The following is a 20,643-nucleotide window of genomic DNA, read 5'->3' on the forward strand; positions in this document are numbered from 1 at the left end:
ATTTGGTAACAATTTATTTCGAATTTTGATACATATCTATAAGTAAAATGATTTATGATTTCCCAGTTTTAGGGATATGAGCTATATATAGTATAAAGTTTTTCAATCCATATAAAATGAATGTCCCTGTGGATAGTTAAGAAACATTTATTTTTCCAAGATTAGATAAAATTTAGCTGTGAAATCATTATTTGTAAGTTAACATTAACTTACCTATGAGTATGTTATGAGCATATTAACACGTTATACTCTTTCTTTAACAACTTGTTAATTTTCTGCTGGGCAAGTGTAAGATTTTACTAGATCTTAACTTTGTTTCCAGAATTTCACATGCAGCAAATTAGATTCATATAATTTGATCTGTCAGTTCTGTACCTGTGGCTGTAGTATTATTTATTGTTCCTAATGTAATAAATTTTATATTAATTTTAGCTTTTATTTTTAATGAACTTTCCTTCAGTTAATTTTGGTTTCCATTGAGCTTTTTAATGTAAGAGTGGAAACTTACTGTAATGGCACATTATTTTAGTTTATTTTTCAGAATCATTTTTCCCCTTTCTATTCTTATTTATGTAATAAGATGCATCCCTGCCCTTGTCCTGTGATTCTCAGTGCCTCTTGATAAGTAACGTGGCCACTGCCCACATTGTCAGACCTGGCTATGTGATTTGGTTGGTCAATGACATCTGAATAGAAATGTGTAAGAAAATGCTGTTAACGAAGTTGTGTGGTTATTGCTTTTTGCTTGGATTCTCCAGACAGCGTCTGAGTCTCAATCTGAGTCTTAGACCTCAGCCCCGTTTGCCTGGAGAAGAGCCACAGCCAATGCAGGCCTCATATGACAGAAGCAAGAAAGCAAATCTTGGCTATTGTAAGTCACAACCACGTTAGGCTTATTTCTAAGGGCAGCAAAGTTGGTTAAAACAAGATAATGAAGACTTTCCCCAATTATTATTTTCAGTCAATTTTGAATATAAAGGTTTTTTTTTGTTGTTGTTTTGTTTGTCTGTTTGTTTTTGATGGAGTCTCCATCTGTCACCTAGGCTGGAGTGTGGTGGCGCAATCTGGGCTCACTGCAACCTCTGCCTCCCAGGTTCAAGGGATTCTCCTGCCTCAGCCTCTCGAGTAGCTGGGATTACGGGCACCTGCCACCATGCCCAGCTAATTTTTGTATTTTTAGTGGAGATGGGGATTCACCATGTTGGTCAGGCTGATCTCAAACTCCTGACCTCAGGTGATCTGCCCGCCTCAGCCTCTGAAGTGCTGGGAATACAGGCATGAGCCACCATGCCCAGCCAATTTTGAATATAAAGGTATTTAACACATTTTCAAGTCAGTGGTTCATTAGTTCATTATTAAGGTATACTCCTTTTCATTGACTTTCCCAAAGATTGTAATTTCAGAAGTAGTTCCTTTTTGATTCAGAAGCTAAACATTATTATGAAAGTGTTTCTTATTTTGAAGTAGTTTGAATTCTTATAATTTATTTCTAAGTTTATTGAATTTATGGCAATGGTTATAGCCTTTGAAATATGTCCTTTAAAAAACTTTAAGGCTTTACTTATAGCCAATTATATGATCAATTTTGTAAATATTCCTCAGATACCAGTAAATTATATGTATTCAATATTCATAGAATGCAAAATCGGATATTTATGTCGGACTGTAGTTTATTAGAGTATTCAGTTCCTATATGTTCTCATTTATTTAATTCTAGTAGGCCTTTCTAACTTTGAAAAAGATATATTACATTCCCTGAGTATAACTCTATTTTATTAAGCTCTCCCTGCATCTCTAACAGATGAGGCTTTCTGTTGAGAATGCTAAGTGGTTTGGTGCTTACAGTTTTATGAGGAACATGTCTTTCAAGCAAACTGTCTTATATCATCACACAACATAATATTTTACCTAACTTAAGAGCTTTTAACCTTAAAATAACATTTTTCTCTTTGCTCTAGTTTACCTATCACATCTTGTTTCTAAAATGATTATGTACTATTTATAATCATTTCCTTTTTTGTCCTTACTATGTAAATACTCCCGTCAACAAGTTTTGCTACGCCTGATAGTACACAATTTCAAGCACACTATTATTACATTAAGTATATATAAAGTTTCATTTGCCACTTCATTTTTCTTCTTTCATTTTATCTCCCCATTCAAGTGCCGATTTTGAGTCATTTATTGTTGGTTAGGGCATTTTATGAAGATTTTCCTTAGATGAGGAAATTAAAACTGGGTATTCCCGGTTTTGCTTTCAACCTAACAGATAAATGATAGTTTATCTGCCCATAAAATTCTATAGGTCTTTTTAAACTACCAATTTTAATATATTTCTTTGAAATAGAAGAAAATTTGGAAGCTTCTAATTTTAAAAATCCTTGAAATTCAAAAATGATGGGAGAGTGCCAGTCTATTTTCCCCCTCCACCAAGACACACACATGAACACAAACCCACTCAAAATTCATCCTTTCTTTTTTCCTGGGTACATGCCTGCTGAGCTAGAGTCTAATTTCCTAGCTCTTCTAGTAATGAGGCTAGAAGAAATATACCAAGTTTCTGCCAACGGAATGTGAATGAAAAGTTGAGATGAACAATCTCTATTTTACATGTTTTCAAAATCAATTGTCAACTGTGATTTTTTTTTTTCCTTTCACCACAAGCCAGAGCAGAGTGGCAACCAGCCTGATGGGGACAGCATCATTGAGGATGATATTAACCACAATATAGCAAAACCCAGCTTCCTACTTTATCTCATGAAGCAGAATTCCAGTGACAAATTACACCAGTCATACTGATATGTGAGAGAGGAATAAATGTGTTATTTCGCTTCTCTGCTTTGCTTTGGGTTAGGGAAGGGAGTAGTATAGCTTCTTCCTGGTGGTTCTCAAATTGTGGTTTGTGGACACCTGAGGGTCCTGAAGCCACTCTCAGTATGTTACCACAGTTTCAGTGCTAGCACCAGACTGTGCAGTAATTATTGTTCACTGTCTTGTAGTTTCACACACACAAAAGGGCCAGTTTCATTTAAGAATGTCCTTGAGGAAACAGTAATAATTATGAATGTTATAAACCTTTGATACTTGTGTATATGTCTGTCTTTATATTCAGTGTGGAGACATCAGAACGATGCATGAGACTTACCTACTTTGTACATACATGATGTAATTGTTGTCTCCAAGAAATCCCTTTGTATGATTCAGCTGTAAGCTGAACTAGCTGCTTTGTTCATGAAGCACAATTTTACTTAAAAGAATGACTGAAAGACAAATGATGGTTATTCAAACTTGAATATTTGGCCAAAAGGAAACAACTGACAGTACTTGCTGCGGATGATAAAATCTGAACTTTCAGGGAAAATTCAAATTTTGGAAAACTTACGTCCTCAGTGAGAGCTGACAGCATCCCAATACCCAAAGTTTCTTCAGAAATGAATGAAAGTTGCGTGCATGTGTGTGTGTGTGCGTGTGTGTGCATGTGTGTGTATCTGCATGCGTGTGTATCTGCATTTTGATATTGTATAACGAAATGTGTAATTATTTGGAAGATCCATAGTTAAGCACTATTTTCCAAATGATCAATGAATCGTATTACATATCCATACAGTAATAAATGATCTATTCAAAATGCATGATAGACCAATGGATTTCAATGTAAAAGTACAAAAAGTTTATTGATAAAGTTTAGACTCTACATAGCAACTAACCTATAAGAAACCATTGAGAGGTGACACCGTGCTGGCTGCCCTCACAGCCCTCACTCGCGCACGGCGCTTGCTGGCCAGCTGGGGTTCCAGGTGGGCGTGGGCTTGGCGGGCCCCACACTCGGAGCGGCCGGTGGGCCCTGCCAGCCCTGCGCAGTGAGGGGCTTAGCACCCGGGCCAGCAGCTGCGGAGGGTGCACAGGGTCCCCCAGCAGTGCTGGCCCACCAGCGCTGTGCTCGATTTCTCGCCAGGCCTTAGCTGCCTCCCTGCGGGGCAGGGCTCAGGACCTGCAGCCTGCCATGCCTGAGTCTCCCGCCCCCGCCCCCGCCCCCCGCCGCCTGCCGCCCACCGTGGGCTTCTGCGCCGCCTGAGTCTCCCTGAGGAGCACCTCCCCCTGCTCCACAGTGCCCGGGAGTGAGGCACAGGCACGGGACTGGCAGGCAGCTCCACCTGCGGCCCCTGTGCGAGAACCACCGGGTGAAGCCAGCTGGGCTCTTGAGTCTAGTGGGGACTTGGAGAATCTTTATGTGTAGCTAAGGGATTGTAAATACACCAATTGGCACTCTGTATCTAGCTCAAGGTTTGTAAATGCACCAATCAGCACCCTGTGTCTAGCTCAGGGTTTGTAAATACACCAGTGGACACTCTGTATGTAGCTAATCTACTGGGGTCCTGGAGAACTTTTGTGTCTAGCTTAGGGATTGTAAACGCACCAATCAGCATCCTGTCAAAACAGACCAATCGGCTCTCTGTAAAATGGACCAATCAGCAGGATGTGGGTGGGGCCAGATAAGAGAATAAAGGCAGGCTGCCTGAGCCAGCAGTGGCAACCAGCTCTGGTCCCCTCTCACATTGTGGAAGTTTTGTTCTCTCGCTCTTTGGGTCCACACTGTCTTTATGAGCTGTAACACTCACTGGGAAGGTCAGCAGCTTCACTCCTGAGCCAGCGAGACCACGAACCCACCAGAAGGTAGAAACTCCGAACACATCCGAACATCAGAAGGAACAAACTCAGGACATGCTAAGTTTAAGAACTGTAACACTCACCGCGAGGGTCTGTGGCTTCATTCTTGAAGTCAGTGAGACCAAGAACCCACCAATTCCAGACACACCATCAGTCATCTAATTTCAGAACAGTGGCAAAAAAAAATCAACAGTTATTTGAATGAAATTTTAAAAACTCCCTCCTTTTAAAATTATATATCTATATGAAGTCAGATTATTTTATTTTATTTTATTTCATTTATTTATTTTTTTGAGATGGAGTCTTGCTCTGTCGGCCAGGCTGGAGTGCAGTGGCGCGATCTTGGCTCACTGCAGGCTCCGCCTCCTGGGTTCACGCCATTCTCCTGCCTCAGCTTCCCGAGTAGCTGGGACTACAGGTGCCTGCCACTGTGCCCGGCTAATTTTTTGTATTTTTAGTAGAGACGGGGTTTCACCTCGGTCTCGATCTCCTGACCTCATGATCTGCCCGCCTGGGCCTCCCAAAGTGCTGGGATTACAGGCCTGAGCCACCGCGCCCGGCCTGAAGTCGATTATTTTAAATGCTTTACCCAAAGCACTGGTTCATAACAGACTAAATGCAGGTGCACACATGAAATCCAGCGTCGTCTTCTGATAAGCCAGCCATTAATGAGTTTTGCAAAATTATAAAATTATATCACTTTCCTCACTAACGTGATAGGGGAGATATAGATTTGGTTTTTTTTTTTTTTGTTAAAACGTAATTTTTATGTCAATGTGTACCAAATGTATTATTTTAATAAATACACTTATGTTTAAATTCTCCATTTTAATTTCTGACACAGTAAATATAGATATAAAGCACACAAATAAAAGCTCTTTGAGATCATTAGAGTCTGAAGAGTTCTTGAAACCTAAACCATGAATTTACCAACACCAAAATATTTGATACCTGCTGGCCTCGTCTTCACCAAAAATAATACCAAGGCATTTTCAAGATATGTCTAGGTGGGTTCCACTTTTATTTACTCGTTTGAGAAGTTCGTGGGCTATTTGATTATTGCCACTATACCATCTGTTCTCTTTTTACCTCACAAAACTCCATTCACCCTTTGTTAATTCCATTTTCTTTCTTTTATTTTTGATGATTTGATATATTTGTCATTAACAGTATGGCATTTCAATATTATTCAGTGATCATGTTTTCAGCATATTTATTGATTTATTATAACATGAGAAACTGATTTAGTTGCAGAGTGTAAACTTCTGTTCTAAATAAATTTTCTTCATTTTGCTTTTGATTTAGTGGGCTTGTTGTTTGATTTTCTAAGTTGCCACTTGTCTGCTCTGTCATCTGTCTGCCCAAGAATTTCTACTGAACTTGAATCTTCCTATTTCTGTATTGCACTTGCTTTTTCTTTTCTCAGTTAATGAATTTTTCTCAGGTAAATTGGTACTTTACCTACTCCTGGCTCAATGCACCCTGGGGGTTCAGTTTAAAGTCTTGATATTCCATTGAGAGGGAGCATTTCCTTGTGTGTTGGAAGTTCTGCTCCTGGGGGCAGTGATGTTCCAGTATTGCCAGTGTCAATCCTCATCTCATTTACGGTGCCAGAGGAAATCTTCTCTACTCCCAACTTTCCTCATTTTTCATCATCTCACTCCTGCCCTCAGATACTGTGAACAATTCAGCCCAGAGTATTTCCAGAGCTGAAAAGACACGATGGGACTTCTTAAGAGGATAATTTAGTTCACGGAAAGGTGCTGTACTTTTTTCTCACATGGGAGCCAAGCCTCCTCAGAGAACCATGGAATTATGATCTTCACCTCAGGCCACCCTCTTGTGGGTCCTGGGCTCACGCATGTACTATGTGAGAAGAAATTGAGTCTTTGGTTTTTTCTTGGATCTGCCTGTGATTCCTGAAATGGGAGTTTATATCTTTACCACAAGCTCTTCCTACTTCTGTGCCTCAGCCACACCTTTGCTTGGGAGAACACTACATCATCTCTTATCTATAATCCTGAAACCCTCAGAAGTTTGAAAACTAAATTTCTTTAGCAGCAAAGCCAGACCTAGTGAGAATATGTATGGATCTCAGTGCAGAATTATGCATGTGTTTGATGGCAGGGTAATGTGCCAGTCTTTCTCACTATGGTTTTATGCAATGTAAATTATATGCATTATATTGCTTTTCTAACGTTTAAGAAATTCAGCTTTTTAAAAACATACCTGACCCCATCTGGTGCAGTGCCTCTGTACTTGAGTCTTTCCAAATTCTGTTGTTCTTTTTGGTGTTACGACTTCTTTAGCATCACTGTCCTCAGCCACACGTGCTTAGAGAGTATACGCCCTCCTTGCAACAAGACTAAGCTTTAATTGGCCTTTGTTACCCACAACATTTATTTTAAATCTTCAGTTTGCTGGTTTTAAATCTTCTGTTTTGTGATTTTAAGTCTTCGGTTTGCTAGTTAAAGTTGAGAAACGGTTTCCTTTTCAAGTCATTAAAATCCCTCAATTACATGGACTTGCCTATTATGTTTTACTCTACTTTCAAACTAGTGTGAATTGCTCTCTCCCCAGCCTCTGAGAACTTTCCCACACTGCTTGCCATTTGGGCCCTAAGCCAATGGCATGTCTTAGGTGTGTATTCATGAACAAGCTCTTCTTCCCATTCTAATTTCATACAACGTCTCCATCATAAGTTAACAGGATCGGGGTGGAGGGAAACTTTGCTTCTTGTTACTCAGGTGCTCAAGCTGAAAGAGCAGTGCAATCTTGAACACTACCAGTTGCCAGGGAAACAAGGGGACTCTGCAGGGGCTCTCACCACTGGGTGATTGAACACTCTGGTGGGCTCACCACAGATTGGCCTGAATTGTTAGTCTCATAGCCCCACCAAAGTCCAACAGAAAAGAGCAATGCAACATTTGCCCAGAAAAGAGGCAATCAGAAATATTAGATGAAAAGCATTAATGAATACCTCAGGGTGTAAGCCTAATAAATCCTACAATTATACATGTCACAGAATTGATGAGGAAGGACTTTTAACTATGAACCTCTTACAAACATCTGTGAATCTGAAACCACATACAGTCAGCATAATTATTTGTGTACCATCGAAACTCATACTATGTCACAGATATTTATTAAATAATTTATGGGAAGTATGATTATATAGTTAATATGATAAATCAGCATCCTAATTTTGAATTATTAGATAAAAGTCTTTACAACAAAATGTAAGAAACAAGGTGGAATTTTTCTTTTAATTTATGTAATTTCTGCTAATGATGTTGGTGAATGCTGTGAGACATCTGTTGTTTACAAGTTCCAACTACCCATTTGGTCACTTGTAAATTTTCACACAGATTATAAACTATATTATTAAAGGATATTATCTAGGAGGATAAACAATTTAACCGAACAAGTTAATATTATTTTAATTAGAAAATTGTATTATTTATTACCTACATTAAGACTTAAATTATTATCCTAAAAAAAACCCTTGCATTAAAGCGAACATTGCAAGTACTGCATAAGATCTTCATTTGAATGATTAAATAAGTAAAGTTGCAAGCTTCCCCTTGCAATGTCTTAAATAAATCAGTTGAAGCACTTATTGTTCTTACATTGTGAATTTCCTCATGAAAACAAATCAAGCATCTTCATTATATTACGAATTTTTTCTTTAATTCTCAGCATTTTTTTCAACTCATCTTATATAAGTTATTGCTCACTTCCTTCTGAATGGCTTATGCTTAATATGGTCCATCAGTATCAAAACCAGTTTCTAGAAATGGCATGATGTGTCAGTATAATTTTTTTCTACAGGATCAACAATCTGGCAAAACATATATTATTTGTCTTAATCTAAGAATACATTTATAACATATTTTTCTTAGAAATCTGGAAGAAAATGGATAGTTTCAACATTATAAACATGTAATCACATTCCATTATCCCCAATTATATAGCAAGGACATTGCATTGATAACTATATTTAAAATTGATTGCATGGTAATTTCAAACTACTATTAATAGAAATAATACTTTTAGTCTGTTGTTTTCTAAAGATGAAACTTATTTCTAAAAGTTAACACATTTTAAAAATATAATCACATAATCTGATTTATGAAATATACCAATTTAAAAAATCACCGACATATGACCAACATGTCAACCAAACTCCTGAAAATACAATTACTTCCTCAAACTCCCTCACATGAACAGCTAATCTTCCCACGAGTTTACCCCTAGTTAACTATCCACGTTACCTTGTATCTGTAATGTGCTGTGTTATCTGCATCAATTTCTTATTTTTACTAGCCTTCATGCCTTCATTTATTCTTTTGTACTGTGTATGTTGCTCAGGTTACAATAGCATTGCCGTATGTTGTTTCCTCTGCATGAAATTTCCCTGGCCACTCTTTGCTTGGTTAAATTTTAGCAGACAGGCCGGGCGCGGTGGCTCACGCCTGTAATCCCAGCACTTTGGGAGGCTGAGGCGGGCGGATCATGAGATCAGGAGATCGAGACCATCCTGGCTAACACGGTGAAACCCCGTCTCTACTAAAAAATACAAAAAATTAGCCGAGCGAGGTGGCGGGCGCCTGTAGTCCCAGCTACGCGGGAGGCTGAGGCAGGAGAATGGCGTGAACCCCGGGGGGGCGGAGCCTGCAGTGAGCCGAGATCGCGCCACTGCATTCCAGACTGGGTGAAAGAGCGAGACTCTGTCTCAAAAAAAAAAAAATATATTTAGCAGACAATTTGCTGCTTTTTGCATTTATTCATTCCCACTTCTTTGTACAACATGGTTCCAGAATCCTGGCAGAAATCTCTTTTCTACTTGTCTTCACTCTATGTGGTTTAAGTGGGGCTGCACTCTACTCCAGGGAAGAGCACGTGTCCCTGAACTGAGCAGTCATCATGCTTGCATCCCTGCAGTCTCTGCAAAGATTGTTGCAGGGGTGGGAACATGACCCAGTTTGGTCCAATTAGAATGATTTTCAGAAATGATAGGAGAGTGTCTAGGACTCAGAACGATGACAGTTACACTTGAGCAGCCAGAGGGTCAACGGGAGCAGAAGGGCTGCCTGGGAAGGAAGCCAACACAGAGAAGAGCAGATGGAAGGAGTGGAAACAGTCAGCTCTAATGCTCATGTTTGGGCAACAGATCCAAGAAGCCAAATCCGGTCTCACATTGTTCTCACACTTTTATCTCTAGTGCCTCTAGCATATACTGGGCATTTAATATACTTGTATTAATTTAACGAATGAATAACAACATCATTAAAATATTTACATATTTGAATATATGTGCTTTGTATTGACATCCTCCACAGTCTGAATTATTAATCAATCATTTTCTCATTCATTGAAGAAATTTCATTGAGAGACTACTGTGTGCTTGACAATTAGCATGTCATTGTGATGCAACATAAACCAATATAAGAAATTTATTCTGCTCCCAAAGACCATAGGAAGGTTCCCTTCTTGGCCAAATTCCAATCAGGCTCTTTTGAACTTTTCTGAAGTACACGCTGATGTTTGGGCTTCTGTGTTTGTCTCTTCATTGTCCAGTTTTAGCAAGGATCCTGCCAAGTCAGTGTTACTAGAATCCCTGCCCTCAATATCTGGTCACCTTCAACATTTGATCAGGTCCTCATCTTCAACCATCCCCTGGGTGATGTCTGCCTCCCCTGGCCTCCCTTCAGAAAGGATCCTGTTATGTTGGATTAGCCAGAATCTCTGCAAAGCTGTGATGTTTCCTTTTAGTAATTTTCGTTCCCCATTGCAGTGGTCTTTACATCTATCATGATGGTCCTGAATAAAGTCTGACAAGGTGGGCGGATCACCTGAGGTCAGGAGTTCGAGACCAGCCTAACCAACATGGTGAAAACCCATCTCTACCAAAATACAAAAAATTAGCAGGGCGTAGTGGCAAGGGCCTGTAATCCCAGCTACTGGGGAGTCTGAGGCGGGAGAATCGCTTGAACCCGGGAGGCAGAGGTTGCAGTGAGATCTTGCCACTGCCCTCCAGCCTGGGTGGCAGAGTGAGACTGTCTCAAAAAAAAAAAAAGTGTCATGGCTCACTTTTTCTTCAACAATAGTCAAGGAAGACAGAGTGGGGAAGTCACTGAAAAGAAGGTGAGTGCTGCAAGAAACCACACAATGTCATGGAGGAGAATATGAATCTGGTCTGGGAAGAGAAGAAAAAGGAGTTAGGAAGAATTTTCCTGAAGAAGAGGAATTCAAATTAAAACTTGAGATGAAGGGGCCAGGTGCGGTGGCTCACGCCTGTAATCCCAGCACTTTGGGAGGCTGAGGCTGGTGGATCACGAGGTCAGGAGATCGAGACCATCCTGGCCACACGGTGAAACCCCGTCTCTACTAAAAATACAAAAAAAAAAATTAGCCAGTGTGGTAGCGGGCGCCTGTAGTTCCAGCTACTCCGGAGGCTGAGGCAGGAGAATGGCGTGAACCCGGGAGGTGGAGCTTGCAGTGAGCCGAGATCGCGCCACTGCACTCCCGCCTGGGCGACAGAGCCAGACTCCGTCTCAAAAAAAAAAAAACAAAAAAACCCGGAAACAAAACAAAACAAAACAAAACAAAATAAAACTTGAGATGAAGGGATGGGAGGGAGTAGGGCAAAGAAAAAAGACTCCTCTTTGAGTTGTTCCACTGAAAGGCCCAAAGAAGGATGACTGCAGAGGAGAAAAACAAGGTGAGAGGAATTTAAGAGGCCAATGGAAGACAGAGAAATTAGCACATGCAGGGGCTTTTAGGACACAATAAGTTTTCTGAACTTTTTCCTAAATGTGAAAGAATTTTATAAATTAGTTCAAGCAGGCTAGTAGCTTATCAATTTTTTTTTTTTTTTTTTTTTTTAAGGACAGCTTTTGGGCAGAGTGAATTAATAAGTAAACCTGAGTGGGGAATGCAGCGTATTTTGGGAATCCTGTCAAGAAGCTATATGCCAGTTATTTAGACTGTACTGTGGTTTATTGCAATGGCTTAGGGAACAGATGACATTTCAGTGATGCTAACATAAATGAATGTTTCTGAGAGTATTTTTTAAGAAGAACGTACTTTTACTAGAATGTAAGAACTTGGCACTTGATAAGCTACATGGAGTGAGGAAAATCGAGACAAATATTCCCAGATTTCAAGTGTAAACACCTATGTTCAATTAACTGAAAAAAGAAAGACTGGCATACAAGGGAAGGGAGTCATGGGGGAATAATAATTTTAGAATTATTCTTTAAAATTGGCACTGAGAAAGCTATTTTAACTCTTGAAGGCCTAAAAAAAAAAGAATGGTTGAAGCAACTCAAATGTCTGTTGAATGGCTTGTCTTCAAAATTTTGTAAACTACTACACAATTTACATAATCTATCACAAATTTTATCATGTCGACAAAGCACAAAATTGAAATTCTACAATTATATTCAATCCATATTAAATGTATTTGCCTGACACAGTAAAATATGTTACCTTATTCTTGAGCATTTAATACGTGCCAAGGTTGAAGGCAGGATGGAGCCATGATCCAAACAAAAAACAATAAGAAAATAAATTGTTATGAGATATAAAACAAATACATATTTTGTGTATATGTGTGTGTGTGTGTGTATATATATTTTTTTTAAGTTTTGTTTTTTTTTTTTTTAAGAGATGAAATCGTACTCTGTCACACAGGCTGGAGAATAGTGGCATGATCATAGTTCACTGTAGCCTCGAACTTCTGGGCTGAAGTGGCCCTCCTGATTCTGCCTCCCAAATAGCTAGGACTTCAGGCATGTGCAACTCTGCATGGCCAATTTGTTTATTTTTTTATTTGTAGAGATGGAGTCTTGCTATATTGCCCAAGATGGTCTCTAACTCCTAGCCTCAAATGATCTTGCCACCTTGGCCTCCCAAAGTTCTGGGATTATAAGTATAAGCCATCATGCCCAGCCATTTATACATATCATAAGTACAGAATCTAAAGTGTAAGTGGACATTTTGATTTGTAGTGCTAAAAAGTACTGAGTTATTTTATCCCCAAACAATAAGCTGGCTTAAAACTCATCAAAAGCAGAAGCTTGCAGTGAGAATCACTAGCAAAGTTTCTAATTATGGTTTGAAGGGCAAAACATTGACCAGTTATTTGTGCTTCTTTTTCACAGAAATGTCATAAAATCAGTGTTGGGGCATAATAAACTGTGGACCTCCAAAAGTGGCCAATATTTCATATGCTCATTTTTACTTCAAATCTTTGTGAAAATTCTGCCTTCTGCTTCATACCATATTTATGTTATATGTAAAATTATAGACAGCTCATTACTTCATTTTCTTGCTCATTCTGCCCTTTCTCTGCTGCTTATCAAATTTGCCAGTCAGCTTCTACCTCAAGGCCTACGTACCTACTTTTTTCTTGAGCTTGGAATATTCTATGCCTAGATCTAAGCATAGCTCATACTCCTATGGTATTCAAATTCCTGCTCAAATGCCAGCCAGCAGAGAGCACCCACCACTGATCACACTATATAAATTAACAGTCTCCTTCCCTCAAGCAATTCCAGTACCCATCCCCTCCTTTCTTCCCTTCATAGCGCTTTTCATCAGATATACACTTACTCATTAGCATGTTGTCTGTTTGCCCTTCCAGGTTGTAAGCAACATAAGAGCAAGGACTGTGTTGTTGTTTTTGTTGTTTTTGAGACGGAGTTTTGCTCTTTCACCCAGGCTGGGGTGTAGTTGTGCGACCTCGGCTCACTGCAACTTCTGCACTCTGGGTTCAAGTGATTCTCTTGCCTCAGCCTCTTGGGTAGCTGGGATTACAGGCACGTACCACCATGCCCTGCTAATTTTTGTATTTTTAGTAGAGACGGGGTTTCACCATGTTGGCCAGGCTGGTCCTGAACTCTTGACCTCAGGTGATCCACCCACCTCGGCCTCCCACAGTGGTGGTGGTGTTTTAAGCTCTGTATGTCTAGCCTATTGCATCGTGAGTAATCAATAAAATTTCTTAATTCATAATTAGATCATCTAATTCATCCTGTATATTTATATGTACTGAGTGTTCTATAACAGACTCCTGTGTGGTCTGTGTATATCGATTTGATAAGCAAGAATGGACATAAGGAAAGGAAAATGAGTTTGGAGAAATCAACTGATGCCCGGTACTGCTGAAATTTTAACTTAGGTTAAAGACTGTTGTTGGTTTATACATAAAAAAAGGTCTGGACTAGTAAATAATGTGATCAAATACCTTGAACTTGACTTTTCATATATGCATCTTTAGAAGATTAGTATTTTAGTATGCTCTACAAAGGGGCACATTGGCTTTGAGTCACATGTGTCTCACCTTCCTGTTTTGATCACTGCTCTCTCTCTCTGCTCCTGGAACAGTGGCAGGTACATAGTAGGAACAGAGACATTATTGCTGGAACAATGAATAAATGAATGAACAAATTTATGAATGAACTAATTGAGAGATGGTTGTTATTATTGTATCCAGAATTTATCAATTTCTTTCTTTGGCTCATCAATAATTGTATCCACTTTCCTCTGAACTTATGCCTTCTCAGTACCCTGATGCTCATCTCTTTGCAATGACCAAATCAATAGCTGAATAGATATCGGAAGTCCAGAGATACTAGAAATTATTCTAAAGGTGGTGACTGTGCTAGGTAGTTGTCACTGACAGACAACCTCTAAATAACTTAAACTGATTATTGTGAATATCTAGGAACATTCTCTTAAAATGTGCAGGGCATTTTCAAGCCACATTGGGAAGTATACACAATCAGTTTTAGGCATCTTGAAAGCCTGCGTGGTCGGAGTATTAGTTTTGTTTTAAGAATTTTGCTTATCCCTGTAATCGCTGAGCTACAAAAAACAAAATCAAACCAAAAACAGTAGTAGACTTAATTCACATGAAGGGGCAGGCTTTTAAAGTTATAATATTTACATTTGGGGCACTTCTAGTCTAAACCTCTAAGAATCATATGCATTTCAGTAAAGTGCTTCATTGCAAGAGCCAGATAAAATGTTCTGCTTCTCTAAATGCCCTCCGCTGGAGTGGCCAGCAAGACATCTGGAAATGTTAGCAGGTTATTAAAGACGGCCTAAAGTCACTCAGGATTTCTCCCAGGGCCCATTTCCTGACCCCCTTTCTGTCAACAGTGTGCCATTCCAGTTGCAATGAGGACATTTTTCTTGTATAGGCAATGGTGCTTTCCAGCAAGAACACCTTTAAAACACATGAAAAAATATAGAGAGGAAGAAACTCTAGAGGCCAAGGAGAAATTTAAAGAAACAGAACTCACAGCCTGTTGTTTCTGCTAGACAGTCTTTAGTTGTAATGTAGACATCTGTGTTTTGACTGAGATCCTAGTTCTTCATCCTTGATACCTATTCAAGTTTTTTTTAAAAAAAAAAACTTTCTCTTTTAATCCACACACATATTCCCACCCCACTCACTATGGTCTCTTTCTTTTGGTTCTTCTCTCTTCTTCAATATTAAGATAAATATCTTTTATTGCTTTATTCACATTAGTGTCTAAAGATAATAGTCTCAATATCCCTTACTTTACAGGGAAATTTTCTGCTTGGTATTATTCAAACTAAAAGTTTGAGGCTTTAAACTCTAACAATGGAATTTGTGAAATGATCGAAGAAATAGTTAAGAAGTGAGCACGCATTTTGGTTATTCAAAAGGCGACCATCCTCTATTTTTAAAAGCTTGTGGGTTGGTCAACAGGGCATAGAAATGAGCTAGTTTGAGTAGACTCCCTTCTGCCTACAGTCGTACAAATTTGACATTTTTAAAAATAATGATTTTTACATAGAAACAAATGGAATCAATGAAAACCCATAAATCTGTAACGATACTCAAAAAAGAAAGAACAAAAGAAAAAATGGAAGAAACTAAAGGAGCAGAACAAAATTCAATTATTATATAAGGCATCTATAAACCAAGACCCTAAATATTTTAACTAAGGGCTAAATCTTCAGTAAATCCGTGGATTATTTCTTTCTTTTCACTGCACCTCCAATTTTCCTGGAATTCCTGTGGAGTCTATCTTCAAACTACATCCAAAATCCAAATTCGGCTACAAATCACCACATCCATGTACAGCCACAGTCATGTCTGCAATCCCTCTGCAGCTGTCTAACCGCTTTCCATGGACTCCCACACCTGGCCTATTTAAAGGCTATTTGCAACAGAGCAACCAGAGTGCTATTACCTAATCCAGGGCACTCAGTGTTACAAAGCATCCGATGACTCCCTATTTAACTCAAAATAAAGTCTCAATTCCTTACAATGGTCTCTGAACCCTGAACATCTGAGGCAGGTCTCAGTTTATTTTGCCAAGAGTGAAGATGCATGCCTGTGACACAGCCCAAGGACTCAAGGACTATGAAGACGTGTGCCCAAGCTGGTCAGAGCACAGTTTGGCTTTACACATTTTAGGGGGACGTGAGACATCAATCAACATGTTCAAGATGAACGTTGATTCCCTCAGAAAAGGCAGGACAACTTGAAGCGGGGAGGGGGCTTCCAGGTCCAGACAAATGGTTGCATTCTTTGAGTTTCTGATTAGCCTCTCCAAAGGAGAGGCCATCAGATATGCATTTATCTCAGTGAGCAGAGAGGTGACTTTGAATAGAATGGGAGGTAGGTTTGCCTTAAGCAGTTCCCAGCTTGACTTTTTCCTTTAGCTTAGTGATTTTGGGGGCCCAAGGATTTATTTTCCTTTCACAAGTCTATGCAGAATTTAAATGACCCAGCTTCTATCTCTGTCATCTCTATCTCTATCTCTACCTATCTCTCTATTTCTACCTCTATCTCTATCTCCATTTATCTCTATCTACCTCTATTTCTATCTCTATCTCTCTCTATCTCTGTCTCTATCTTATCTCATCTCATCTATCTCTATCCATCTCTAGCTCATCTGCACAGTATCTCCCCTCAATCTCTATTTCAGACCTCATCTCACTCCCTTGTTCACCTGCTGCAGCCACACTGGGCCCTTTGCTGTTCACAAAGCACCTAGGTTCACCCCTGCCGGTGGCATTGGCTCTGGTTACTTCCTCTACGTGCTCTTCCCCAGAAATTGACTTGACTGATCTATTCACTTCCTTATAATCTTTGCTCTAATCTCATCTCTGTCATGAGACCTATACTGACCAACCTATTTACTGCAACCTGTCTCTCCCCACTTTTCTATATTCCTGACTCCCATTATCCCATCATTGTTTTCTTCATTCCATAGCATCTATAGCCTTATAACATAATTTAATGGTTTATTCTGCTAATTGTTGTTAATTATGTCCATTACAATGTAAAATTCACATGGACAATGATCTTTGATTTATTCAGTGCTTTGTAGGCACATAATAAATAGTTGTTATTGCTGTTGAGGCATTTATCCTGCCTTTCTACTAGGAACTTCAGTTTGAGCACATTACTTAATAGCCCCAATTGACAAAAGAAAGTTCTCCTTTTCAGAAGAATGTTAGCATAAAAGCAATGGTAGAGTTAGGAAAGAAATATTTCATGAAGTCTAATGATATATTGACTAGACAAAGATATGAACAATCATTTGCTTAGTAAGTTAAATGGCTGATGGGAAGTGGAAATTCATATGGTATCAAAATAACCTCACACATGACTACAAGGGGGAAAAGCATAACTATAAAATACAGGGATGAGTCTGCCATCAAATTAGTAGTTAATTTGAGAAGCTTTTATATGTCTTCTGAATAAGGTGGTCAGATTTAGCAAGTAGAAACATGGAGCACTCAACTAAATTTGAATTTCAGCTAAACAACATAATTTTAGTATAATTATGTTCTACACAATACTAGAAAGTCCTGGATTTTATCTGGAAGAACTACTCCTGAAATGCTACAATTTGTGATATGTAACATCACATGTAATGTATTCTAGTCAAACACATTTAGCTTGAACCTATACAAGCTTTAAAATTACCCTGTTTAAAGAATATTCAGGAGATAAGATTAAAATGTTCAATAACAACATAAGAGAGAAACCAGATAAAAAAGGTGAGACTGAGACATGCTTCAGGACAAACTGTCTGCTCTCTCCAACAAATCAGTAGAATATTAACGGGAATGTGCAGGACTAAAAGACCTAAATGGACAAAGAGCATACACATAAGCAGTTTTCATTTTTACCCTGGTTCCAAGAAAATATATATTTTGATATTTGGGGAAATTTAAATAATCATTGCTCATTCAGTGAAATAAAATATATTACCAGATACTAAAATGTGAAATGTATAGACAATCACTAAAAATGTTCCTCGTTATTTAGCATAGGATGACAATTATGGCCCCAATATTTAAAAAAACTAAATCTTATATTTTTGTTAAAATCAAAAAGATATTTATTTACCTAATGGATAAAGAGTCCTAATAAATTATGACTTTAAACCCATCAAATCTTGATAATGTTGTTGTAGAACTACCATATGATCCAGCAATTCTACTAATGGGTATATACCCAAATGAAATAAAATCAGTACATCAAATTGGTTTTGGACTCATTTGACCTTCTTAGCCTTGGTTTTCTTTGTTCCCTTTACTATGACACGTCAGTGGACTTTGATAGACCCCCTCATTCTGTCAAATGAGCGCTAGGTTAGATTAGCACTTTCTTACATAGGACACCAGATTCTTAACTATATGTATATGAGGGTAGTCATGGAGGCTATTGTGTTGGTATCAGAATTTGAAACTCCTTAACTGATATAGTGCAGGTAACTAAAATGTTAACTTCATTGATATTAAGATTATTGCTAATTATTTTCCTTGAGGTTTGTTGTTTCCTGTTTTATGCCCATCAGTTTTTAAAGCTTTTATAACTGAAAGTATTAAACAATTAAGAAGCAAAAGCGTAGACTGCTGCAGCTCAAGAAGTGGGTTTACGTTTTTAATTTTATACAGAAAGTGGTAAAAATTGCTTTGGTAAGCAGTGTTGTTATTTCTTCTGTTTGGTTTTTATGCAGAATTAGATTTTACAAGGAAGAGATAGCTGGCCATGTACACATCTACAGCACAGAGGGAAGTATTTATCAACAGAGCCATAAAAATAGTAAATGAGGACACTGATGTCATTGCTAAATTGTGCCAGTGTCTAGTAGAGAGTGGATGAATGCAACCTCTTTAACTTCCAGTTGATGAAGTTCCAATGCCAGCCTGTAAAAGCAACCAGGAGTGGGGCTGTACCCTGCAAAGTCACAGGGGTGGAGCTGCCCAAGACCATGAAAACCCACAGCTTGCATCAGCATGACCTGGACGTGAGACATGGAGTCAAAGGTGATCATTTTGGAGATTTAAGATTTGACTGCGTTGCTGGATTTGGAACTTGCACAGGGCCGATAGCCAGAAGAGACACTTTATGAATCACAGAACGGTTAATAGAAACAAGAGGCAGATTTGTTTATAATCACTTGCAGATTTCAACCATATTATCAGAATGTATAAGACTTTTTTTCACATTAAGCTGTTTAACTTAGAAGAGAAAATGAAAAGTTTAATTTTATATGATTAATCACTTTTTCACTCTTCCTTTTGATAACACTATCTGCAAATAAATTATATTACTTAAGAAACAAATCAGCAGAGATGAGTTTTATTTTTTTACTACCTGATTATTATTTTTTAAAGTCACATGTAAATCCTGGTCTCTCTGCAGATGCACATTAAAGTAAATTGTCTAAACTTCTATGTATAAATAAGATTAATTGAAATGAAAATTTTTGTGTAAACTGACCTTATTTCATTATATATTAATTGATGCTTTGTTACAGAATGGGTAATATGTAAATAAACCACCAAGTTTCAGAAAAACGTACATTTTTAAGAACCTAAGGGAACTTCATTATTTTATTTCCAATTATGCAGCATTTTAGATTACACTGAAATGAGGAATTATTTATTTTTCAAATTATTTCTCGAAGACATCATTCACTCTAATGTACATGTCAACTTAAACAACTATAATTCTATTTAGGCTTTATGCTATATTCCATCTCCGGCTAGGCATGTGCCTAGCACAATCCCATTAGTAAATTCTCCAATGACTAAAAATGGGCATTCTCATGAAGATAGTACTTGCTTAAAAATATGCATCGTAAGTCCCCAGAGATTCTAACTCAATGACTTTTAAAAAATTGTTCTTACTAAATTTCACTGCCAGAAATAATTTGAAAGACACACTGAAAAATAACACCAGCTATGTAAGCCTTAGTATATTCACTGCAGCATGAATTGTTAAAAATTCTTAACTATCTAAAACAAAATCTGACAACAATGAGGAGTCAAATAAATTATTTTGGGTCTATTTGAAAAACACGCTATGTTTAGGGGGAATGAAATGTAACTACGGTGCTGACCTAAACAGCATTATAAGATAAGATATATTAACTGAACAGTACAGGGTTCTTAATTTTAATATGATCATTTTTGCATTAAGAAAAATACATCCATGTCCTTTTTAGGGAATGTGCATAAATGTAGTATAATGACAGCTTACAAGAAAGTACAAACAGTGATTATCTTTGGGGTAATGGATGGGAGTCTGATAATAGGGTCAGGCAGGAGATACTTACCATGCAAATATATCTAGTACTTGTATTGCTTTCATTAAAAGATTAGCAAGGGTAATTAGATTACAAAAGTCAGAATATTTTCCAAAATAGGGAAGATCAAAAAAAAAAAAAAAAAAGATGAGGAGGTTGGGAATGTATACATGAGCCTATTGTTTTTATTTGTTTTTTGTTTTTTTGAGATGGAGTTTTGCTTTTGTCACGCAGGCTAGAGTGTAATGGTGTGATCTCGGTTCACTGATACCTCGGCCTCCCTGGTTCAAGTGATTCTCTTGCCTCAGCCTCCTGAGTAGCAGGATTACAGGTGTGTGCCACCATGTCTGGCTAATTTTTGTATTTTTAGTAGAGACAC

The sequence above is a fragment of the Symphalangus syndactylus genome, chromosome 16 (assembly GCF_028878055.3).
Source record: "Symphalangus syndactylus isolate Jambi chromosome 16, NHGRI_mSymSyn1-v2.1_pri, whole genome shotgun sequence".
Classification (NCBI taxonomy): domain Eukaryota; kingdom Metazoa; phylum Chordata; class Mammalia; order Primates; family Hylobatidae; genus Symphalangus; species Symphalangus syndactylus.